The sequence below is a fragment of the Mauremys mutica genome, chromosome 4 (genome assembly GCF_020497125.1).
Source record: "Mauremys mutica isolate MM-2020 ecotype Southern chromosome 4, ASM2049712v1, whole genome shotgun sequence".
NCBI lineage: Eukaryota > Metazoa > Chordata > Testudines > Geoemydidae > Mauremys > Mauremys mutica.
Window position 1 is genome coordinate 77,192,029 of NC_059075.1, and position 26,761 is coordinate 77,218,789.

General features: G+C 44.9%; 2 long non-coding RNA genes across 2 annotated transcripts in view; one reads left to right on the top strand and one right to left on the bottom strand.

The window, feature by feature from the left end:
* Positions 1–26,761, top strand: part of LOC123370250 — an 87,023-nt gene that overhangs the window by 7,607 nt on the left and 52,655 nt on the right. The window contains exon 2 of the long non-coding RNA XR_006579328.1: positions 5,430–5,530. This is a non-coding gene — a long non-coding RNA (uncharacterized LOC123370250). The remainder of the gene's footprint in view (positions 1–5,429; positions 5,531–26,761) is intronic.
* The window catches only part of LOC123370251, a 48,081-nt gene continuing 37,758 nt past the window's right edge, over positions 16,439–26,761 (bottom strand). The window contains exon 3 of the long non-coding RNA XR_006579329.1: positions 16,439–16,726. This is a non-coding gene — a long non-coding RNA (uncharacterized LOC123370251). The remainder of the gene's footprint in view (positions 16,727–26,761) is intronic.

A 26,761-nucleotide genomic window follows, 5' to 3' on the forward strand; every position in this document is an offset into this window, starting at 1 on the left:
TATAGGTGGGCTTCCTATCTTTTGGTTGCTGTGATTTTTCCTTCTTTCCTGTACTCCCACGTGTTTGTTTTTCCTGGAATTCTGTATAGACAAACTCCTGGGCATAGGGACTTATTAGATGTGTATAAAGCACAAAGTATGGCACTGTAAACAAATAATCCAGCCACAGCACTGGATTATGATATCCATAAAATGTGTCTGCCTAGGTTCCCAAGATGCCTAGAGAATAGGGTGCATGGGAGCTATCCCATCAAATTATTGCAGAGGTGGACATGCTTATAGTTACCTGTGCACAGTTATTGACTTTCTTACATAACCACTGGATATGTACAAGTCCAAATTTAAAAGGAACTTTTTCCATGTAGTCCTACTCTTTGGAAAGCAGGTTCTGTGTAGGTCCTATAGAAGCTACAAAATTTGCCATTTCAAGCCCTAGGAATGTCTTCCTCTTAAAGTAGAAGCATGTTACTTAGAGAGAGTTTTCTTCAGATGGTCTATCACATGGTGCTAATGTATTGATGTTTCTTTCTATTTGGCCTTTATTTTGAACATTTGTGTTTTGAGTTTGGCCTAAATTATGATTATTAGTTCTTTAAATTGCCCACAATTTGCCAAGGACTTCCCAAATCCTTATAAATATGTGATCCCAATGGAGCAGGGAATAAAGTCTAAAAACCAGATCAAAATTTCCTCTGTTCAAGAAGTGGTGTAGATCTGAGTTTGGTTTGACTTGGCTCATCATATGGATAAAAGCCAGCTCCAAAGTTCAGATGAGGAGCTTTGGGTCAGGCCTTTCTCTAATTTACAGTAAAGTTCTCTTTTTACCTATGCATGCAATCAGCTGGCAAGGAAAGTGCAACCCCTTAAATAAAATCTCAACTAACAGGTGAAATGGAATGATGTGTAGTTGCTTCATTGCTTGAGGTTACATTCCTTTGTGGAAAAGGGCTGTTAGAATGTTTAGCCAATTGAGTGATCTGATGGGCTGAACTGTTTTAGGTGCTTTACAATATGCATTAATCAGGTACTAAGTCTTCCAAATTGAAGACAAACACATGGGGTGGGGGGAAGGGGGAGAGACAAACAAATTAGCATTGCCAAGAAAGGATTGTGTAGCCCTCAGGATTTATTTCCAACTATGAACAGTTTTCCCAGTAGAGAGTAGGAAGAGGTAAATTTTTAAACAAGGAAATCCTCAGTTTGGCGAACAGATGGGAAGATCATCCAAGATTTTATTCTGAAACACTGCTGGAGAAAAGGGAAATGTTTTGTTAAAAAACACTCCCTTCCAAGTGGCTGTTTGATATTGCACATGTTTAGAAGAGATGGGCCAGGATAATAACTTCCCATCTGAGTCCCTTTTGAATTTCAGGGGGAGTTTCTCAAATCTTTGTGTCAGAAGCCATTGTTTACAGTCTTTGTGCCAAAATGGGGGTGATATTCTGATTCTAATTCGGGCACTTCTGAAATTTTGCCAGATCTTACAAGGTTTTTGCTATTTGAGAGTGGTTGGCCTTTATCAATTTCCACCACTTTGTGTCAAAATCTGATGAAAATTATGGTTGTTGTGAGATTACCTGCTATCAGATCCATACCCAAACTTTCACCTTTACTCCAAACCCTTGTCTAAATCTAATATGGCTGTATGTCCAAAACGTTGTTTCCTTTCCTCCATCTTTGTGGTGTATGTAGCTGTGATTGTGTTTTTACTTCATTTTTAAATATAAGTTGCTTGCCTGCTGTGCATGGGAGAGGAGAAAAAGGAGGGATAGGTGGTAGAGAAGCAGTCCTGTGAGACATGTTGAGATTTGAGGCTCTTACAGAGTGAGAGACTCACTCGGCTTTCCCTGTCATGGGGAGGTTTTTTTGTGTTGTCCCCTTAATCTGATCCAATCTGGATGGAAAGTATGTATTTAGCTCTGTATTCCTGTGAAATGATACAGTAACTACTGTTACCTCTGTTTCCCTAGAAACCTATTCAGGATTACACTTGTATTGGTTTTATTAAATGCCACTATTGGATCAAACTGAAAAGGGATGGAGCTTATTCATGAACTCATGCACTCACACAGGCGGAGAGTTACTGGAGACGGCAGAGGAAGCCGAGAAGCCGAGGCATAGTAGATCTAGTGTGTCCACCTGCGGTCACGGATCTGGGCCAGCAAACAGGTCAAGAAGCGGCAGCCTTGTGTGCATGCCTTCTTCCTTTTTGGAACTGGGCAGCTCCTGTCATGTACACTGAGTTTCCCTTCTGTGTCGGTCACTGAGAAGCATTTCCAGCCCTTGTTCCTTTCATGCATACCAGGTTCTTCTTTTCTTTACAGCACCCCATGATTGCCTTCTCAAGGCAGATTATATCAGACACAGCTGTTTCCTGTCTCAGGGCTCTTTTTCTCCTTTCAGTTCCTCTCCACCCAGTCCCACATACATTCCCTTGTTCACACTTTCTCTGATTGCATGATGGAATATCACAAAGCTTGGAGGTTTATACAAGTGGTAACTGAAAGGGTTACAAAGCTTGCAAAAGTTACAAAACTTAAAAAGCCTATGCTAACAATAACTAAAAAAGTTAAAGTTTGCAAAAGCTTACAGAACTTAATGATGTACTAGCAATGACTGAAAAGTTACAAATCTTACGATCATATTCTACTGGATTGAGCAGAGGCTTTACAAAACAACTACTTCTGAGTTACTTGAGTATGCCAGAAGCGTTGTTTGGAATCACAAGAGCATAACACAACACCTAGTTGATCAACCAGTCCATCTCCTGGCCAGGGCAGATTATGGCTTTTCAATAAAAGAAATAGAAACTGCTGCTTCTATTTCCTCCTGTCATCATGCTTGGATAAAACAGAATAATTCTACTGTCATGTCCCTGAGGGCTACACAATTTCTGTGATACCAATAAATATGTTTCTATTATACCTTCTGTAAAGATTCTGTGGTCTGCAGAAAAAGCAGCCATTTTGTGTTAGGTCCACTTCAGATTGTTAAATAGGGGTTGTGTATTGTCTGCTGTCTCCTGAAGACTTTACTTTTGTTTTCCTTTGAATTTCTGTGAGTAAAAGCATCTATTTGTTCTTTGACTTGGTAAAAACGTAAGTTTGACTAGTAGTTCTGCAGGTTAAGATGGGACATGCAAATGATCACTTGTTATCAACTCCAGACCATCACCACCCCTTTTAAATACATCCACTGGATCTGGCAGTATGTTGTCCGCCCTGTAGACCATATCTGTGCACGCACTATATCTTTATGTCCAAAGCTGAGCACACTGTCAGCATTTAAGTAATAATAAACTATAGCAACTTTCACAAGAATTCATAAGTTTGGTCAAGGTGTAAATATTTCACAGGCCTAGCTGAGTGCTCATGGTGAAAAATGGTAAATACCCCACTGAAATAAATGATTGTTCCTGTAACACAACTCCCTTTTGTGCTCTTGTCTCCCTTTTGTGGCTTGTCTGCATTAGAAAAGTGTTTACTCCAGCTGCTATCTAGAGGCATTACTCTGTAGTCTAAGTAGAAGTTTCTACTTTTAGTGCTAAAGGTCCCAGGCTCAAACCCCACTGATGGTTAGGGGAGTGTTTTAAAAGTATAAATTTGTTGCATAATAGGAAGAATAAATACAATGCTGCATAATGGAAAATGGAGAGAGAGAGAGAGAGAGAAATAAGACTGGGGGAAAAAACACACAGTGCCAAGTCATTTGAGATCATTTCACATCATTGCTGCTACCAATGAAGAGTATATCTGCTCTAATATGTGGCCTTTCAAAGAAGATCCAAAAGTGCTTTAAAATGTTAAATCATTAAACCCCATAACTTTGCAGTGTGTCAGGTTTGCCCCCATTTGTCAGAAAGATACATAAGCCCCTATTTAACTCAGGCAAAAAAACAAATAATACACATTAACCACTAGAAAATAGTGTTTTGTAGCATTTCTGGCACTTCTGTTTTTCTTTCTTTGGAGGAAGATAGTAGTAATTTCTCTTTTCTCTCTCTCTGGTCTAACGGGAAGCTAAAGATAAACAAGGCTGAGAAATGGCTCAATTGTCTGTAATGAAACAAATGCCTCAGTGGACACTTTCATTTTACAGCTATTACCCTTAGGACCCTCCTTATTCTCTGAACTAGCTTTTGCTGATGATTAAAGTCTTGACTGATGATTATTCTTTGGGTTGCTTTGGCAGGATTTATGACTTTGAAGTGGCCACCTTATTTGCTGCTAAGCTATTTCACTCCTCTTTTCCCACTCCACCACCTCCTCCAACCAAAAGGGGCAGGCTGAGCTGGAGCTTTATTGAAATTTGAATCATAGCAGCTTTGCCAGTGTAAATGTCCTGAGACCCAATTTAGTACTAAGGCAAGCTGGAAAAAACAGGTTTGCCATGTTTTAGATGATGATTATTCCTGGGGAAGGTTTAATGATGCCATTTGTGAAAGTCTTTTTCTACGTTTTACATTATTGTTGAAGTGAACAGGAGGTTTGGACAAATTTACAATGGAACTTATATTTCTTTTATGTGAACACAACAAGAAAGTAAAGAATTTTTTTTTCAGTAGGCTTCTGGCTTTTCTTCTTAGTATTAATAAAGAGTGAAATTGAGCATGCTACTTAAGAGCATATAAAGTAACTTTAATGACTTGCGTTGCAATGAGCACCAAAGAAAGTTCTAAGATACTGATAGTGAGGATCTTCTTCTTTTTAAAATATTAGTGGGTTTAACCGAGTTATATAATTTCCCAAAGAATTCAGATGTGACCTCATATAAGCCAGAGTCAAAGGGAGGGGAAACTAAGTCAGTTTTAACTGTCCATGACCAAAACACCTGGTGGATGTGGGAAAACTGAGGCACAGATAAATGGAGATGTGATTCCAGCCCCCACTGGGAGAAGGGACAATTAAAAGTAGTCAATGTTATACCTGCTGGAGTCCCAGATAAGTGTATCAACTGGTTGAGGAAGACAGGGAAAATGGAGATGGAAAATTTTCCATCTCAGTCTATAACTTCAGGTTGGTTAGTAAAGATGTAATTGAACCTGAGAGGGGTGAGGGAGCAAGCAACAGCCCAGCTCTCCTCAGCAGATGGAAAGGAGAAGGGGACTTAGCTCAGAGGGAAGTGGGGAGATTCTACTCCCCACGGGTCAGAGACCTCTCAGCTGCCTAAAGCACACTGTTAAGACCCATTCTGAAAGGGGTCAACCCTACTGTGGCTTCTCTTCCCAATTACAAGTACTAGGGTCATAACTGTGTGTGTGTGGGGCGGGGGGGCATGATCTTCCCCTATTTACTCCTTCCCAGAGGGTAATGAGGAAGAAGATTTGCATTATGTAGATGGGGAAACCTATAATGATTTCAAGAAACTGTATATTGGTCTAATCATTAGACTCTTACTGTATGAATGTATAATGTTTTAATCAATAACAGTAATGGCAGAAGTTCCTTCTCAAAGAGGATCTAAGAACTTTCCTGGGAGAAGAGTCTGTGTGCACCAACAAAAGCTTAAGAAGGCATCAGTACACCACTGGGTGAGTATCCAAAGGGGAGCTCTGACACTAGGCATTGGGACTGGCTTGGCAAAGAGACAGGGTCTGGGAGATGAGTACAGAAATGGGGGAGAGGGAAGTGGGAGCCAGTAGGTAGAAGGGAGGTGGAGATGTGATGAAGAACCAGGGAGGAGACTGGGACTGCCTGGACATGGAGACTGGGGCAAGGATCCCCACACGGGAGGTGGGAGGACAGACCCTGATATTGGACGATGTATCTGGGAAGAGTATTGGGACTGGGAAAATGAATGGGCGATGGAGGGGTACTGGAGGCCAGGGTGTAGGAGAATGACAGACTGGATGATCACCCAGGAAGGAACGTACTGGGACTGGCTGGACAAGGAGACTGAGGACAAGAAGCTTGCAGGGTTATGGGGGACTGGATGTGGCTGGGGAAAGAGACTGATGCTGGAAGGGGATACTGGGATAAGGAGTTTGAAGGGGGTGAGACTAGGACAATCTAAACAAGGAGTCGGGAACTGGAATTAAAAGCATGAAGAGTGAAGACTGGGACAAAGTCAGGGATGAGGAAGAGACAAACCTGGGACAGGGGCAAGTTTTAGAGGATGGGTTAGAAGGAGTCATACTCAGGGGGATTGGACATAAGAGTCTGTTTTCACTAGAGTCCACTGGAATGGAACCCAATCTTCCTGAGTGATACTATTCCTCTGCTATTGGCAAATTTGTCTGGTTCTGGTCCACGCAATCTACTATTGCTGTTGATTTATTTCAAGTGGTAGAGGTCTGTGTGGTGGATCTAAGGATTCCACCTGGCTGATGACCTTATGTGGGCATCTATATGATATCACATGATAGAATTTCTGATTTATTTATTTTTTCCTAAAATCCTTAGGTGTTTTTTTAAGTGTAGTTTCCTACGGTAAAACAACCTTATTAGGGTTGCAAAGTCAAGCATTCAAAAGATAGGACATTGAGAATTAAAGTTTCCTATACAATTGTACAAAAGAGAGAGAGTTGGGCACAATTTTCTTCTACTCAGCTATCTTCCACATCCCCCTCTATCTGACAAGTCTACAGGGGATCCTCTGTGTAGGTCAGAAGGTGGTAGTTAATCTCCATGTGCATCCAGTCCTTTTCATCCCCACTGTAACTGCCAGTGAAGATATGTTTTTTTGATGTCTGGTGGCCAGAGCTGGTCAATAATTTTTTTTAAAGAGACATCTGACATCAGAAAATGTCCATTTGTCAAATCAAACACTGTAGAAAAGGGTTGGTTTTGACAAATTTGCTGTGTGGGTGTTTTGTTTTGTTTTTTGGGGGGGCGGGGGGAGGGAAGGAAGGCAAATGCCTTGTTCTGACACATTTTAAAAGGAAAAGGTTCTGTTTCGTGAAGATCAAAATGGGGTTTTGGTTTTGAAATTTAAGGTAATTAATATGTTGTGGTTTTTTTGTTAAAACTCATAGATTCTGTGGCCAGAATGGATCATTATGATCTTCTAGTCTGATTTCCTCCTGTATAGCACAGGCCATACAACTTCCCCCAAATAATTCCTGGAACATATATTTCAGAAAAACATCCAAACATTATAATAATAAAAAAAGACAAACAATTTTGTTTGACCCAATCCATAATTTTGGAGGAGATTTTTTGTTTGCAAAACTTTGATATTTTAACTTTTTGTTCTCATTTGGAATTGGAATATATTTTTTAAAAAACCTGTTCCCTGCTCCGTTTCAGTGCTGTCATTTTCTGTGACCAGGATTACCTGTTTCACTAGCAAATGTTCTGATGTCCCCAGTTCATTTTCCTTAGACCACAGCAACTTATCAGATGAACAGTATTTCCCTCATGCTATTCACCTGGACTAGGACTGCATGGTGAAAAGCTCTATTTTACCCTCATTCCCTTGAGGCATTCAGCCCACACCTCTTGCAAGTCAGCAGAATTGCTGCCTTTGATGGTCCTCATTATTTGCTTTTGTCAAGCATTTAAATATGTATCAATTCCATTAGAGGAACTTAACTTGAAAAAGAACATCACTGCTGACTCTCCCACCTCTCCAAACCTATTAGTTTCTGTGATCCAGAGTGGATGATGAAAGCTCCAGATCAGTACCGTGCCCTGGCATGAAGGTCTGTGAGTGCCACTGATTAGCCTTGTTATGTGCTTTCCTCTGGATATGATGTCCACGGTTAACATTTTTATCATTAAGTGGCAGGGTTCAAGGACAGAGGAGCTGCAGTGAATGCAGGCTGTGAATTTCAATCCTGTGTTTACTCTGTGCCCTTGGAGAGATTACTTTTCAGCTATTGTCTGACACCCGCTGTGCACAGGGACATTCCTGAACGCAATGCCAGATTCTCATTCACCCTCAGTTAACAACCCAACATACCTTCTTCCCCCCCCCCCCCCCCCGATTAAAAATAATTGCACAAAGATTTTCCTTTCTCTCTCCCACACACCTCACCAAGCATCCCTGAAAAAAACTGGCTGAGATGCTGTTGCAGTATTGACAAGAAATGTATGAAGGACGACAAAACACACATGTGAAAGGTAGCTAATTGACTCCAGCACAGAGCACAGTCTCTCCAGGTGCAAGATGGGACAAAAAGGAGGTGAATTTGGTGGCACTATAGAAAGACCTTTTCATAGTACAAATGTACTAGCGTTTGTATTACAGATACAGCTAACAGCATTACATGCATCTTATGACAGAAGATTACTACAGCAGTGAGCCTCTAAAATATGGCTGTTACATTACCTGGAATTAATGGCTGGATTGTAAGTTAATGTCCCAGGGCAAAGCAGAGAGTCATTTGTGTTCTAACTAACCAGTCATTAACCATGGTAATGGCCATTTTTGGGAGAGGGTTATTGCTCTTATAACCATAACCAACATCATACAATAGCAATCCCTGCTACTTCATTTTGGCTGTTCATTTTTCTGAACTGTTGGTAACCAATGTGTCTGCTTTAGGAAATTGGTAATTTCTCACAAGATAATTATTTTCAATAGATTGATAAAAATAATACAAATTACAAATACAAATTATTTTGCTGTAGAAAATCATCCATTGTCTTGATGCGCACTGCAACGTGGAAGGAAGAATGTTGAGGTGGGGTCTGGCTGTCTCGGTGGCTTAATACTAATATACCTTCCTCTACATACCTCTAGAAACTTGATTTCAAATGAGTTTTGGTGGTGTGGAAAGGCACCACTGTTCTCTCACCAGCCTTAGTGTTTCTCCCCTCTGGTGGTGATGGGCATGGGGTAATCCATCCCACTAAGCCAGGGTTTGCCTTCCCCCTTCGGGGCTCCCTTGATTGTGTCTTCAGGGTGGGCTTAAGATGCGGGTGTGGTGCTGCTGGTTCTAGGCCCAGGGTTCCTTTGCTTCGGCTTCTTGTCTGGACCAGGCTCTCTTCTCTCCCCCACCCACCCAATCTTGCTGCCTGGTGGACTCCCTGGTTGCTTCTGCTTGGGGGAGGGGGGCTGCTGGCCTGCTCCCCGGAGGTGAAGTAGGGGACCGTGCCCCTGCTGTTGCTGCTGCCACCACCTGGTTTCCAAACTGCCTGCTTGTGCTGCTGCCTCTGCTGCTGGGAGAGCGTGCAGGAACCCTGCAGGACACTGAGTAACTTTCCAACTTTGCTCTTGCAGTGGGGGGTCATGACTGTTGCTGTGGGGAGAGCGGGGGGGTGTGGCATGGAGCCTGCCTTCTGGTCCATCTGTCTTCCCTACCCCCCCCTACCCCCCCCCACACACACACTTACCATCTGCCTCCACTCCTTCCTCCAGGACTCAGCTGCTTGCCTTGCCCCTTTTCCACTACATGGGCCTGTTGCAGCAGCAAACATGGACTGGGTTTTTGTAAGTGCACGTGCCTCCTCTCTCCCCTGGAACTGGCCCTTACCTTTCCTGCTGCTTTTGGCTGCTGGGCTTTCCCATCCTCTCCCTTGCGCAGCAGTTTGCCCCCCTTTCCTCTTGTTGCCTGTTTCCCCCACACACACCTTTTTTGTTTCGCCCTGGCTCCCAGTAGCTTCAGTTGGTTCGCCTGCCCCACACGTTGCCCTTGGGAGTTTTGCTTGTTTGCCTGCCCCGCCCCAGCCCCTGAAGCTAGTCCTTTCAGTTTGCCTATGCTGCCCCCATCCCACTTCTGGCTCATCTGTTTCTCTCCTCCCCATCTGCACGGCCCCTGCATTGGTTAGCCTCCTTGCACCCATGTCCCCTGCCACATGTTTGTGTCCCTCACCCTTTTATGTTGAACCCTAGTATTCACCGCACTCCCCAATGACATTATAGTCCTTCCCCATCCCTTAGTGCAGCTAGAGGAGCCGGTAATCCCATCTTGTGTGGGTGGTTGTCTAATACCAACAGACCCAGTCACCGGCAGGCAGGATCGAACCTGGGATCTCTGGAGATTAGTGCATCATCCTCTATAGCGTGAGCTAAAAGCCAACTGGCTGTTAACCAAGGTTGTAGATCAGACTCATTTTAGCTCTCTCTCTAAGTGGTCTCATTGAGACTAGATGGGACAGAACACCTCACCCAGGAGGTGAGAGTTACAACTGCACCCCTCCTTCCTTGCTTTGATAGGTGCCATGGTGTCCCCTCCCTGATCTGGCCCCTGATCCCAGTCCCATCCCTGTTCCTTATGCCGCTTCCATACCCCCACTTACTGTGCTGACACTGCCCCTGTAGTCATCTCGTTCCCCTTCCCTTTGGAGGACCCTTGGGGTGGCCTTCATGTTCCCCTATCCTGACCCCTTCACAGTTGTTGTCTTCCCTCTGCCACCCCCTCCTGAGATGGGATCTGAGATAGCCCATGTGGTGATGGTACAATGGGCACCATGCTGAGGGTCCGCCCCTTGCCTGCCCGTCTCAGTAGGCCACGGGGCTGTCATGGAGACTCCACTAGAGGACAGCCAGGGGCCAGTGACCCCATCCCCTGATAAGCTTCAAGATGAGCTGCGTATTTTTCTCAGGGATATCCATGAGTCCGGAATAAGGTGCAGCTCGCTCTCCAGTGCTGGGGGGGATTTCTGTCAAGTTCTCCAGGCCATGAGGGCCATTTGGGGGGAGGGTAAAGGGATCGGGAGGCAGGACACTTCGGCCTATCAGCAGGCCCGTGGCTTTCGAGACTCCCTGCTGACATTTGGGGTTGGTCAAGGATTGCTGCGAGTTCCAACAGGGGCTGCAAGAGCCCCTGCCAGTGAGGATTCTCCCCAGCCCTCACTATGGCACCAATCACCTTCACCCCATTAAACACCCAGGGCTGTAGGATGGGTCTCAGAAGGTGCCATGTGCTCTCCTTCCTTTGCGGGGAGGGGGATATTCTGTTGCCTTCCTGCAGGAGACCCATATGGATCCAGCCGCTGCAGCTAGCTGGTGGCTGGAGTGGGAGGGCAGGGTATATGTTAGCCATCTTATAGCTAGTACGGCTGGAGTGGCTACCCTGTTCTTCTCCGACCTATAGCCTGAGGTGCTGGGGGTTGCCAAGGTCATGTTGGGCTGTCTGCTACACCTCCAGGTTTGTATGGAGGGGCTGGCAGTGAACTTTGTCAATGTCTATGCCACAACATTGGGCCTGGAACAGATACGCTTTTTCCAGCAGGCATCCAACTTCCTCGGCTCCCTGGATTCTTGAGAGTGCCTGGTCCTGGGTGGGGACTCGAACACCACACTCGATGAGCATGACTGCTTGGGGACCAAGCAGTGCCCAGCTGCTGTGGACGTCATCCAGGAGATTGCTGACCATCACTCCCTGGTGGACATCTGGCATGACCACCACCCGGATGACGTGTCAGCGTTCACCTATGTCCGGGTGGAGGTACATCGGTCGCACCACTCCTGGTTGGACCGCTGTTATCTTTCATGGGCCCTCTCCTCCAACATCTGGCTGGCTCTGTTCTCAGATCACCTTTTGGGGACTGTGACAGTCTCTCTCGCCTCGGAGGGGTCAGGGACAGCCTATTGGCACTTTAATAACAGCTTGCTGGACCGGTGTTTTCAGGCGAGAGGTGTGTCAGAGGTGTCTGCTGTCAGGCCAGCTATATGCTCTGGCGATCGAGCCCTTCCTTTGTCTCCTTTGTTGGAGGTTGACAGGGTTGATGCTCTGAGAGAGCAGAGTTGCAGCTGGTCCTGTTGATGTACACTGATGACATGCTCCTCGCGGTCCAGGACCTGGTGCGGGTGGAGGCCTGCCAGGCCATCTACTCGGCAGCCTCCTCTGCCTGGGTCAACTGGGTCAAAAGCTCTGGCCTGGTGGTTGGGAATGGGTGGCAGGCAAGCTCCCTCCCACTCACGCTTCAGGCAAATCAGTGGAGTATGGGTCTGCTGCTCTATCTTGATGTTTACCCTTCTGCCATGCATCTATCTCCGTCGGAGAACTGGAAAGGTTTAAAGGACAGGGTGTCGGAGCGGTTGTGGAGGTGGATGGGACTACTCTGGTGCCTCTCCCTATGGAGGAGAGCACTGGTGCTCCATCAGCTAGTCGTGTCCATGCTCTGGCATCGGCTCTACACTCTGGTCCTGGTCCTTTATGGTGCAGGTAGTCCAGCGTGGAACATGTTGGCACACACCTTCCTGCTCGCTTCTGAGGACTCTGATATGACTGGCAGCTCCTTTATCTTTATCTGAGAGGTCGTCTGCGAGACCTCTCCAAGCTGCCGATCTTCTGCCAGGACATCCTCCGGACCTGGTGGCTGGTTTTGGTGACCAGGTGTGACGTTATTCTGGGACCATATAGAACATGGTTGCAGCCAAGGTCCTGTAGTGGCACCAAATCTTATGTAAAGGGGGCCATATAAGGCGTCTAAGACCACGTTATGGGTTGCTGGTTATGATTATGCTGTCTAGATGTATGTATCATCATTTTGTAGTTGAAGTTATAAGTATTGGCTGTATACTGTCTGTATTTCAAATTTGTGCTGTGTTTCTGGGAAACATCCCAGACAAGTTGGTGTTAGCTCTGCCTTGCCTGCTTGATGGCCCATTAAGGACCATCAGCTACACAACTGACCCATTGAGAGGAGGCAGATGTGCCTTGTAACTCAGCAGGGTGTGCAGGAACTTGCCCATGTGACTGCAGACTCCATTTTGCTGTAATTTTCCACAGTAAGAACAAAGAGGTTCTTACACCTGGAAAAGCCTATATAAGGCTAATGCCTCATCTCCATCTTGTCTTCAATCCTGCTTCTTACCTCTGGAGGGACTTTGCTACAAACTGAAGCTCTGCACAAAGGACTGATGACCCATCCCAGTGGGGGATGTTCTCCAGAGACTTGATTTGAACATGCAGTTTACTCCATCACTGCTACAAGCCTGAACTAGGAACTTTGCCATTACTGTATGTAATTGATTCCATTTAACCAATTCTAGCTCTCATCTCTATCTTTTTCCCTTTATGAATAAACCTTTAGATTTTTAGATTCTAAAGGATTGGCAACAGCGTGATTTGTGGGTAAGATCTGATGTGTATATTGACCTGGGTCTGGGGCTTGGTCCTTTGGGGTCGAGAGAACTGTTTTTCTTTTATTGGGGTGTTGGTTTTCATAACCATTCATCCCCAGGACGAGAAGGACTGGTGGTGATACTGGGAGACTGGAGAGTCTAAGGAAATTGCTTGTGTGACTTGTGGTTAGCCAGTGGGGTGAAACCGAAGTCCTCTTTGTCTGGCTGGTTTGTTTTGCCTTAGAGGTGGAAAAACCCCAGCCTTGGGCTGTGACTGCCCTGTTTAAGCAATTGGTCCTGAATTGGCACTCTCAGTTGGGTCCCGCCAGAACAGCATTGTCACACCAGGTCTGCGGCGGACACCTCATGGAGCCCCTACTACACAATCCCCAATTTTGTGTGCAAGTGGCAGAGTTCCCCTTGGTGTGCCAGAGGTTGGTCCTAGCAGAAGTCACCAGAATCAGAGACCTCCTGGACTATGACTGGGGAGACTGGGTGGATCTCCTGATGCTTGCTCAGCGCATGGGGATTTCCATCCTTTTGTACTCCTTGGCATGTACTTCAGGAGGTGAGGGTAGCCCGCCCTGCACCCTGGACCCTCCAAACATTTTCATCAGGCCTCTTCCCTTGTGAGTCTTCCCAGCCATCCAACCCATACACCATGAACCGGCTGCACAACTTGCAGCCAGTTCACTTCTGGACTGTGCCAAAGAAACATCTGTAATGCTCATGCTCCATGCCCTTCATTTCCTCACCCTTGTGTGCCACCCTGATACGAAGTGGCAGGAGCTATTACCACCTCTTGAGGGTGAGGAACCCCAGTGGGCCAGCCTATACTCCACTTTGGTCTCACAACCCACCGGGGATATCAGTTGGTGGCTCTTCCTTGGAGCCGTGAGCACGGGCCCGTACTTGGTTCGGTTCATCCCCATCCCTGACTCCTGTCCCTTCTGCAGCGTAAGGGAGACCCTGGTGCGCACATACCTGGAGTGCACCAGGTTGAAGCCCCCTATTCCAGCTCCTCCTAGACATCCTTTTATGTTTTTGGCTTCACTTTTCCCCTCACCTTTTTATATACGCACACCCTATCTATGGCCCCACAAAAGTCATGGAACCTCCTCTTCGACCTCCTCCTAGCGTGGCCATCTATAAGACCAGGAAGAGGAGGTTGGCTGAGGGTGTTTCCTATGACCGTGGGACCTATTTCTGATCCTTCCTCCATTCACGCATCCGGGCAGAGTTCCTCTGAGTAGCATCTGCTGACAACTTTGACCCCTTTGAGGAGCAGTGGGCGCTGTCCAGGATTCTCTGCTCTATGTCCCATTCCAGTTCCTTATTTTTGGCCCTTTGACCCTCACACCTGCCCTTGTTGTTTTTTCCATTGTCCCCCGTAACTACTTGAATTCCTGGGCCTTGTGAATCCTTCCTAAAAGCTGGGGGTGGGCCCTTTAGCAGTGGGTGGGCTTGCCCACTTCCCGGAACCCAATATGAGGACTAACCTCTTGCAGCCATCTGGCTTGACTTTATCATGGTGGCTATATCTCAATATGTCTTCGTTCACTTTTGTTTTAAAGACCATGCAATTATAGCATAATTCACAGCCTCTGATCTAGAGAGGTTCAGGACTAGAATATCAGAGGTTCTGCAAGTTAGGATTGAGATACATTGGCAGAGATGTGTTTGCGGAGTACTTGACTGGAATAGCAGAAGTGTTACATGTCTGCACTGAGATCCTTTGAAGAGATGTGTAGAAGGTCCAGAATTGGAATAGCAAGGCTTCTGCAGGCCAGAACTGAGGTGATTCGGTAGAGCTGTGTGTGTTTATAAGTGGGTGTTGTAAGCACTAACAAAGTTGATTAAATCTTATCTAGTATTTGCCTCCATTATCTGTCAAAGATTTTATTTCTTTAATATACTCATACACGACAAGCAACTAGTGAGACATATCCACTGAGGTAAATGTCTATGGTAAAGGTAAAGCCCTGTCTTGCTATGAAGGCAGCCTCTCAAACAGGGACACTGCCTTTGCTCCCTTTCTCCCTGCGCTAGCCTGCTCTCAAGAGAGGACTATAATTAACTGCAGGTGTCAGTGGGGAAAGCATGCATTTAGTCAGTGAGCACTATATATTTTGCCTAATGTATTGAGCCCTTGAAAACCTTCTTGAGAATATTTTCTATGTATGAGGAGCTACACCGTCTTTCCTTAAGGAAGATGTGTTACTTGGCTCAGTTTTTGGAAGCCCTTCCAAACTTCAGCCATGCTTTGCAATTAACCCTTAAGGAGCACAGTCTCTCAGTCATGCCCACTACTTGCTGCTCAATGTCTCTGTCTTCTGGAATTTTATGAGCTCTCATTCACAGGAGATGTTTCTTCACTGAGGCTTCCTCTATTATTCCCTTCAAGAATTTCTAGACTTTTTGTGTCCCTCCCCCCCCCACCTCTTAGCTATTGCTTAGCAGGGCCACCCGGGGGGGAGGGGGGAAGAGGGGCAATTTGCCCTGGGCGCTACAGGGGCCCCCATGAGAGTTTTTTGGGGCCCCTGGAGCGGGGTCATTCACTCACTCTGGGGGCCCCGGAAAACTCTCGCAAGGCCTGGGCCCCTAGAGCTTCTTCCGCTCTGGGTCGTCGTTGTCAATTCATCAACAGGGGGGTCCTTCCGCCCCGGGACCTGCCACCGAAGTGCCCCGAAGACTCTGGGTGGCCCTGTTGCTTAGCCAAGCTACACATTTAACTTTTCCATCTATTCCATGATCTTATGCTGTTGGGAAATATTCCTATTGATTGATCTGTTTGTTCCATCAACTTTCTGAACCTTGAGGGACATTTATGCGAATCCCTGATGCTAGTGAACAGGTTGTTTTGTATTTCTGCCACTGCCCTGCACTGCTTGGAATTGGAACAGATGAATTGTGTCTCAGGTTCTGTACTAGTAAAGGAGATTCTCTTTTTTTTTTTTTTTCCCCTCAAGTAATGAAGTCATATGCTTTTTGGAACAGGAGAATCTGAAGGGGCCTCGCTCACCATGGAGTTCCAAGCAGCCATTAGAGACAGCAAAGTGACAATTACAGAATCCTGTGTGGTAAAAGTTTTTTTTTTTTTTTTGCTATAATTTTTGGCAAAAAAATTATAGGTGGTAAACACTGGATTAAGTTAAACTAGAACCGGTAGAAATGATTAACGGCTCTCCAATTTTCTTAAAGTGATATGATCTCTGTAGCCAATGTGTGTTTGTTGGTCTGCCTATATCTAAGTATTTAGATGGTCCTCATCACTGTAATTTTAGAGCAACTCACATAACAAATTTATCATCACAATAAACCATGCATGTATTTATATACATTAACGCACAGATGGCATTTCCCTTACAGATGTGTTTGCTTTTATTGTCCAAAATGTCCTAAATGTTAAACTTAATGACCACATTACTGAGAGATTGCTGCACTGCCTCACTAATGCAGGGAGAGATCTGAGATGGTCTGCAAGAAAAAATCCCATTATACTTTAAAAATGGTCATTAGAATGGATTAGGTGTTATAACATTTGCTGCTCACATTTATGGTTGTGATCACAGAGATGGATTTAAGTTGTATGGTCTCCTGTTCTTGTGGAATGTAAAATCAGAATTTGAACCGTCTGCAAAACTGGATTGTAAAGTGTACAGCTCTGTGACCCATTTAATGTGATGATTTGGATATTCTGACTTCCTTGCACGGTTTAGTAGGTCCAGTAGAAGACTGGCATTCTCTCCCCATTGACAACATCCATCATCTGTAAAGAAAAGGGAACATGTAGTCAACCAGTGCAGATGCAAAATATTTAAGCATTAGTTTTGTTATAGTGTTTTTAAAAAAATAAAATAAAAAAGCTAGATTCCTCCCAGTACAAGTAAGACATGGTCTCTGTCTTGAGGTCTATTATAAAAGAGTGGATTTAGGAGGTTGCATGAATCTGACATTTCTATTAACACGTTGTATAGTATGTGATACAAACTGATATAACTCTGGTGATTATATAGATCACCAAATTGGCTAGCACATTTAGTGACATTTCTGTAGCACTTTTCATTCAGATATCTCAAAGGGCCTGATTCATGCCTGTTGTCATTAATGGGAACTGCAAGTGCTCAACAACTTTTGAAAATAGGCCCTACATAACTATACAAACAAGAATCACTTCCCCTCTGATAATCTCCATCCCCTCTAGCCTCTCTTCACACAAGCACTCACACCTAGAGCCAAACTGTGCACACATTTGCCCTAATGTAAATCTGGAATAACTGAGTTGAAGTCAGTATGAGTCTGGTTTTACACTACGTAAATAAACTCTAATTTGGCTTCTGCTGAGTGTGCTTGTGTGGAGAGTTCAGGGATGGAGTAGGTGGCATTTTCCTGCTAAACAAAAGGGAGGGAATATATGCAGTAAGCCTAACCAGTGCAGTGATAACAGAGAGATACTCTGATTGCACAGAGTGGTTTGAAGTTACCACCAGAGAACTGCCAATCAGCATGAGCAGTGAAAAGCACATGAGTAGAGCCCTACCAAATTCACAGTCCATTTTGGTCAATTTCATGGTCATAGGATTTAAAAAATCATAAATTTCATGATTTCAGCTATTTAAATCTGAAATTACACAATTTTAATTGTAGAGGTCCTGACCCAAAAAAAGAATTGTGGGGGTGTTGCGGTACTGCTACCCTTACTCCTGCGCTGCTGCTGGCGGCGGCACTGCCTTCAGAGCTGGGCAGCTGGAGAGAGGTGGCTGCTGGTCAGGAGCCCAGCTCTGAAGGCAGATTTGCTGCCAGCAGTAGTGCAGAAGTAAGGATGATATTGTGTGACATTACCATCTTTACTTCTGTGCTGCCTTCAGAGCTGGGCACCTGGCCAACAACTGCTGCTCTCTGGTACCCCAGCCCTGAAGGATGTGCTGAAGTAAGGGTGGCAATACTGTGGTCCCCCCTAAAACAATCTTACTACACCGCTTCAACTCCCTTTTGGGACAAGACCCCCAATTTGAGAGATGCTGGTCTTCCCTGTGAAATCTGTATAATATAGAGTAAAAGCACACCAAAGACCAGATTTCATGGTCCATGACAGGTTTTTTCATGGGCATGAATTTGGTAGGGCCCTACACATGAGTGTTGGTGTGGTGCTTTGTGGTTGCAGGTTTGGCAGCATTATCTGAACTGTCTGTGAAGCCCTATTGGCAATGAGATCCTCAGCCAGGATTTCAAATTTGCTCCTCTGCTAACATTTCAAAGATGCTTATTTTATAGTGGAATTTTATGGCAGCAGGACTAATAATTATAAAGAGAGATCTCCCTCTCTCTCCTTAGTATCACAAGTCACTCAATTCTCAAGTCATTAAAACAATTTCTACTATTGGCATGAGACTATATAAAAAACGCTGTCTCATCACAGCCTCTTACTCTTCACTGGCTGAAAGAAGCTCTCAAGTAACCAATAGATGTGTTTGCAATAAGCCTGGCAGGGCCTAATTTGTTATCTCTTCAGGAGTGGCCTAGAGTACTAGCGGAGTGGAGCATGCACCCTTCAGCAGTTCACAAGCCCAGCCTGACCGTGAAAGCCACACTGAGCTCAGGAGATGACACCTTGGCTGGTTGCTAGAGTGCAAGGAAACACTCAAGTGAAAGAAAACGTCTGGGCACTACCCCCCCCCCCCCGCCGCCCCCAGGATTATATGGGAATAACTTTTCAAATAGCCAGTAGGCAACACCCTCATCTCTCTCTCAGGTGCAGATGTGGGGGGGGGGGGAATAAACATGATGAAAGATGGTGATAACTGCATGAAAACCAGGAAGCTGCTCTCTGATACTAAATTGGTTGGAGTGCTGTGGTAAGGAAGAAGCAGGCAGTGCTTGCTGCACAGTGCTGTCTCTATTAGCTTTTAGACAGGCTGCTCATTAGCTTTGCCAAGAGCAGCATGTTGGCTTAGCCCCCTGAGTTTTGTTTTGAGCCTTTTCTTAGGGCTAGTCTACACTTACGAGCCGGGTCGACGCGGTGAGTTCGACTTCTCGGAGTTCGAACTATCGCATCTAATCTGAACGCGATAGTTCGAACTCCGGAAGCGATAGTTCGAACTCCGGTACTCCACCACTGCAAAAGGCGGTGGCGGAGTCGACCTTGGAGCCGCGGACTTCGATTCCGCAGCGTCTGGACGGGTGAGTAGTTCGAACTAGGGTACTTCGAATTCAGCTACACTATTCACGTAGCTGAATTTGCGTACCCTAGTTCGACCCCGATTCTTAGTGTGGACCAGCCCTTAGAAGGAACCTTAAAATAGGCGAGTTTCCCATTGTTTTGCATTTATTGCAGAGGTCTCTTATGAACTTTCTGGGGCCTGAAGTGCTGTAAAGGGACTTGTTATTGTATTTACAGGTGGAGCTGAGCCACAGATTTCTGTATCTGGATTGGGGATTTGAGTTCATATACATTTTATTGTGTTCCTGGTCAGTTTTAACACGTTAATCAGCAAGTTATTTGGTTCCCCTGAGTGTGGCATTGGGTGTGTGTGTGTGTGTACACATTCCTAAGTACAAATAAGTGATTTATTTTGGTCAGTTTACTGTCAATTAAACCAATTTTTGAGTCAACTTGAAAACACAACTTTTCATTTTTTTTTCGAGAATTGAAAAGTTTAAAATAAAAACAATTTTGGGGAGAACTAACTGTTCTGTTTGACCAGACACTATAGGTATGACTACACAGCAAAGAAAACCCTGCAGCTGGCCCACGCCAGCAGACTTGGGCTAGAGCTGTGGAGCTGTTTCATTGCAGTGTAGGCTTCCGGACTTGGCCTGGCGCTTGGGGTCTAGGACCCTCCCACCTCACAGGAACATCAAACCAGGTGAAATCAATTCATGAAACATTGTGACTAGGTGAGAAGGGGTTTTCACACAGATTTGTTTTTAGTGAGGTGTCTGAGATGAGTTTAATTAGCATGTTTCAACATGGACTTCGGCCTCACTAAGGCCTGGTCTACACTAGGCGTTTAAATCGGTTTTAGGAGCCTAAAACCGATTTAACGCCACAACCGTCCACACTAGGAGGCACCTTATATCGATTTTAATGGCTCTTTAAATCGGTTTCTGTACTCCTGCCCAACGAGAGGAGTAGCGCTAATATCGGTATTAACATATCGGAATAGGTTTAGTGTGGCCGCAATCGACGGTATTGGCCTCCGGGAGCTATCCCACAGTGCACCACTGACCGCTCTGGACAGCATTCTCAACTCGGATGCACTGGCCAGGTAGACAGGAAAAGCCCCGCGAACTTTTGAATATTTCCTGTTTGCCCAGCGTGGAGCTCCGATCAGCACGGGTGGCGATGCAGTCCGAAATCAAAATAAAAAAAAGAGCTCCCGCATGGACCATGCGGATGTGATCGCTGTAAGGGCAGGCAAATCCGTTCTATCCGTTCTATCAGCGCTCCGTTACAGAAGATGAAATTCAGAATCCTTTTTTAAAAATCTCCAGACAGACGCCATAGCAGGGACTCAGCGCACTGCAGCGTGACAAGCGTAACGGAAAGCCAAAGAATCAAATGGATGCGCATGGACTGGAGGACTGAAGCTATCCCACAGTTCCTGCAGCCTCCTAAAATTATTTGCATTCTTGGCTGAGCTCCAAATGCTTCTAGGGTCAAACACAGTGCCCGCGGGTCAGGGCATAGCTTGGCAATCTACTCACCCACCCCCCACCCACCCCCAGAAGCGAAAGGTAAAACAATCCTCTGACTCTTTTACATGTCACCCTATCTTTACTGAATGCTGCAGATAGACGCGATAGTGCAGCACTCAACACCAACATCCTTGCTCCCCCCCCCCGCCATGGGCGGCTGATGGTACAAAAGGATGGAAATCCATCCTCATCATCAGCCTCAGCTGATGGTACAAAAGGACTGGTAACCGTCCTCGTCATCAGCCTATTGGCCCTAATTTTTTCTGGTGGATGGATGGTGCAATATGGCTGGTAACCATCCTCATCATAGCAACAGGGGGCTGAGCTCCATCAGCCCCCACCCTTCATGTGTAAAGAAAAGATTCAGTTGCCCCTGGACTAGCAGTGGGATGCTGGGCTTCTCTCCTACACACTGCTTAATGTCCTGTATGGACTATCATAGCAGCTGGAGGCTGCCTTCCACTCATTTCTCACTAACAAGTCAGTGTGTCTTATTCCTGCATTCTTTATTAATTCATCACACAAGTGGGGGGACAATGCTACGGTAGCCAAGAAAGGCTGGGGGAAGAACGGAATCAACAGGTGGGGTTGTTACAGGAGCACCCCCTGTGAATAGCATACAGATAATAATTTCTGCGGGCTCTGACACAGAGCAGGTGGTTCTCTAGCACACTTGCCTATATTAGGCAGCACTGATTCTATTTTTAGATACCAAAAAGGACGGATTGACTCAGGGAGTCATTCCCAATTTTTGCTTTTGCGCCCCTGGCTGATCGGCCAGGGGCACTTATGACAGCAGCCAATGGTACAAAACGATGGAAGGTACAATATGGCTAGTAACCACTCTTGGCTTTTGCGCCCCTGGCTGATTGACCAGGGGCACTAGCAGCAAATGGTACAAAAGGACTGGTAGCCATGATCATCCTCAGTTCCAATTTATGGAAGGGTTTGGATGGTGCAATATGGCTAGTAACCATCTCTGCTGTCATGCAAAAGCAAAAGCATGCTTCTGTGTAGCGCTGCTGAATCGCCTCTGTGAGCGGCATCTAGTACACATACGGTGAGAGTCACAAACGGCAAAAAAAGCTCCATGATTGCCATGCTATGGCATCTGCCAGGGCAATCCAGGGGAAAAAGGCGCGAAATGCTTGTCTGCCGTTGCTTTCCCAGACGAAGGAGTGACTGACGACATTTACCCAGAACCACCCGCGACAATGATTTTTGCCCCGTCAGGCACTGGGATCTCAACCCGGAAGTTCCAAGGGGCGGGGGAGGCTGCGGGAACTATGGGATAGCTAGGGAATAGCTACCCACAGTGCAACGCTCCAGAAATCGACGCTAGCCTCGGACCATGGACGCACACCACCGATTTAATGTGTTTAGTGTGGCCGCGCGCACTCGATTTTATAAAATCTGTTTTACAAAACCGGTTTATGCAAATTCGGAATAGTCCCGTAGTGTAGACGTACCCTAAGTTTCCACTGCTCCAGAGGTCTTGTGCTGACCTCTTAGCTAGGGACTGTGCATCAGCTGCACCTATAATAGACAGCATTTAGGTCAGAGCATAAGATCAAGTGATCATTTATATTCAGCATACTGGATGCAACTCACTAGTGTGTTAGCTCCCAAATGAGATCTGGGCATTGTTTGCTTGCTTGTTTGTGTTTTGTTTTTGTGTTTTTATTTTGTTTTGTGTATTTCCTCTAAATTATAAAGTGCATGCAAAGCAGCCTTCTGTCAAGGAAGCCTGAATATACAGTTTAAATAAAATATTGCCCCAAACAGTCATAAATAACTTTGCTTTTAATGCATAATTAACACTGAGTAGTAGCTACTAACACAGTTGAATAATAATGCCACATTTTAAGGCTATTTTTTGCCTACGTCAGCCACACAGTCAAGCAGTTAAAATATGTCCAAATCTTCCAAATCTGGCACAGTAACTTTGATTTACAAATTCCCAGTGAGCTCTTTAAAAATCTAATTAGTAACAACCATTAGTGTTGGCTTATTCCTCTGCATTAGACAGTAAATAAGCAGCATGTGTTTGCAAAGTAAACTCCTCTTAATGTGTTCAGAATACTAACCACAGTGGTTCCTGCCCCCCCCCCACTCCCCAGTCCCTCTGGTTTATCTGCTGAACTGAACAGTTCAGTGGGTTGGAATTACACACACACACAATCCCTTTCAGTACACATGCACACACAGTTCCTTCTCTTGCTACCTTTCATTTTGATTTCTGCTCCCACCAGCAGCCCTTTTCTGTGTGCAAACATGGGGAAGTGTTTTCGCTCACAGAACTGCTGCATGGCAGCACTTCGGTCTTTTACCATATTTGTACAGTGGCCAACATAATGGTGTCCTGATCCTGATTGGCACCTATAGGTGTTACCCAAATGCCAATAATAAAACTGCATGCTGGAAGTTAGCTTATTATTTTCAGGCAGTCAGGGACAGGGGAGAGATGCTTCATACCTACTCCCCTCTCTGTTTTCTTGGTTAGAGGATATCAAAGCAGATCTACATTTATAATGGCTTCCATGTACTATACTTATGTTATAGAACACAGTCTGGCAACTTCCTGTCTGGCTCTTTGGCTCAATCATTGGCCTCTGCCTCAGTGCTTTATTTAACACTCATCCACATTCAGCGGGTAATGTTGCACCCTATGAGCATGTATGTTGCGATAACTCATGAACTAGTGGCCCTCCAACTATGCTGTTTTGAACATTGTCACTTAGGCACATGTACATAATTCAGCAGGGGAAAAATAGAAAGACACAACATTTTTCTGTATCAAAAAATATGTAGGGTAGAAATGCACCCCAAACATGCTACATCATGTATTTGTAGCAGTTCTATGTACATGTTTGCTTCCAGTGAGAGAATCTTGTATTGTAATAGGTAGCATTTGCTAACTGATGATGAATTGCAGTGACAGTGGTTGCGGCCTACATTCATCCGAAGGTAGAAGGTATTCCAGTAAGGCTTGTTCCTTCCAGTCTGGGCTGGTTAGGTATCCTTAACAGAGTAGACGGATGCTGGCTCTCTTTGCCTAACACTTTTTGAGGGGATTTTCTGTGGAGGTATTGTGCTCCAAACACTGCCAACTCAGGACACTCTCTTGAGAGGATTTTCTGTATTGTGGAATTCAAGATGGTGAACAAACAGGCCCAATATTTCTGCTTCTGACCCTATACAAATAATTTGAAACTCTGAAAGTGAGTTCTCATGTGATCACAGCATATTAGATTATACTGACTTTGTGCAAGATTATGTTGAGAGCTGCTCTGAGAAGGAAGACCATGTTTCCCTTGATTGTTCATCAGGTTCATCTTTGGACAATGGGGAGCTTGTATTTAGCCCTGGAGATACGTAGATAAGACTGGAAGATGTGTAGTTGGAGATAGCTTCTTCATTAGTATTAACTTGCTTAAGATCTACTCTCACCCTGGTTTCCATTGTTCCAAAGAAAGCATTATTACTGACTTGCCAATCGATGATACATCACAATGAGAGTGTAGAAGGAGACAAAAAGAAACCTCAGATAATTCTCCACTACAATGACACTAAAAATGGACAATGTTACAAGAATTAACTCCTGCAGGTGCAAAATAAATAGGTGGCCAATATTTCTTTTCTTCAACATGCTTGATGTTGCTGGCATTGCAAGTTTAATTACAGCAACAATCCTGGTTGGCACCACGCCCTGCCAAGACAAAGAACGTGCTTATTCCCCCTCAGTCTATATGCAGACAAAAAGAGATTAATCCTAGATGCCCATCATCTGACCATGCCCTTCAAAGTACCACTCTTGTCACTGGGCTCCTATTGAAAACCGCATTGGGTAGTCAAAGTAGTAGAGCTCTTTCTCCAAAACAGGTGATTTAGAGTGCACGTGGGCAACTGCTGTAGCTCTTGGAAGTGGCAGATCAATATCCTTCCTCAAGGTTCAGTTCTTTCACCAATACTGTTCAATGTGTGCATCAACAATCTCTTGCACAACTTTATCTATTCTGATGACATCTGCTGCAGCTACCAAGCTCAGTCCTTCTCAGCAATTGACAAGCTCTTGAATGGCGATATGAAGCTCATGGCAGACTATTGTAGTCAATGGGGCCTGCAGTTGAGCTTTTCCAAAACATTTCTAGTGTGTTTCATCTCCATAATGCAGGTGCAAACTATGAGTTAAACGTTTTCCTCAACAGCCAACGCCTGCAGCATGATCCAAACCCAGTTTACTTTCTATCTTCCTTTGGGAACTCACAATGAGATCATACATGCAGCTCAGACAAGCATACATGATAGATTACCTACAGTTGTATGGTGTGGACAGGTATTTGATTCTTTTTAAACAGAAAACAGCAACAAAACCCCTCTCTTGGGAGATCTTGATGCCTCTGTCAGAAAGAAGAAAAGATCAGTTGGAGGAGTTGTTTGTGAACATTGAATTGCCGTGCCCAGTTTCTAATCTGAATCAAGGAATAACCTGTACAAAATCTTATCTGATTCCTCCATACAAATGCCATCTAGTCTCTAAGGTAGGTATGACATCACTGGCAGAGAACATGCTGGGTGAGAGAGAGCCTGTAAAGCTATTTTATATTGTTAATGTACTGAATTCCCTATTACCCTGGTTACATGGGGAATTCAGCACGTATATCTAGAGCTCTTTAATTTACAATAAAATAGCTTCACAGGTCACCTTTAAAGAGCTCGGTTGGCAGTTGCTATGGAGCACACACACACTTCTCCCTAATAGGGGCCATACTGACTATATTATAGATGGCACATTTTCCACACTCTTCTGTAGACAATGCTTAGAACTCCTGTGAACGTTACAGAGGCACCTTGCAGAATTTGCTACTTTAAAGTATGTCTACACTGAAATTAAACACCCACAGCTGGCTTGTCAGCTTATTCGGGCTGTAGGGCTGTAAAATTTGCAGTGAAGATGTTTCACCACTAGCATATATGGTTGTCCCTCAGGGACCTTACACCTGAAAAAAATTGTTGCTGTTCCATTCCCCCATGCCTCCTCCCGTTCTCCTCCCTGTCCTGACAACCCAACCTTCCCCCTCCTTGCCTTTATTATGGGGTTCCTGGAACACCTGGCATAAGAGGAGGCACAACTGCCTCCTCTACTCCAGATTTATGCCAGTGGAGAACTTTGTTGTGCTGGGGGAATGTTCTACTGGCCTCTCCAGCCATTTTAAGGTCCCTTTGCAGTGCCAAATTGCCTTAGCAGACTGCAAAATCTGGCTTGTGCTGCTACTACCATCGGTGCTAGTGAAATACTTTTTCACAACACCAGAGAAAAGACTGTCTAGAGATTGCATTGTTTTAGGGGAAACGAGCCTTACACTTTGCTCTTTTCAGATGTGTAATTTGGCACAGATGTGTAAGTAGATCAGTAATTATTGTAGAGCTGTGAGCCTTGTGGTCTTGACATGCACAAAAGCAGAAAGTTGCCTTGAGGCATAGAGATGCTATGTTTCAGTGGGATCTGATTACTTTGCACAGCAGAAGAAGGGAGTTAATCGGAAACCAGCCAGTTGCCAAAATGGGAAATAATAATTCTGCTATCTGAAGATCTAAAAAGTCCTTTATAAATGTAAATGAATTAAGCCTCTGAACACCCTGTGAGATAGAGAGGAAGAAACCAAGATATGATTAACTGAAGTGGGCAATAGGTCCTATACCCGCTATCTCCCAGTCTTATGCCTTCACAGCTAGACCATCCTTCCTGCAAAGGGAAATTATTTGAAGTGCTCTGGATCTGTTGAACCTGCACTACATGTTAGAAGATGTGGTGGCTGGTTGGTTACGTGAGAGCTCAAAACATCTTCCCCGCTATTGCTCTGCTTATAGAACCTTTGAACAATCCCTAAACTAGATTTGTCATGGGTGAAATTCAAAATGCGTGCATAGAGGCTAACACAAGGGCTATACACTACTTAGTGCTCACTGGATGAATACAAATACACAGCAAAGGGTAGTTATCTTGGGAAACCAATAAATGACTACAAAAATGGTACTGCACTGCTAGAATGTATTAACATTTTACAGTCATTCTCAATATTTTTTGTTTGCAGAGTACTTTGAG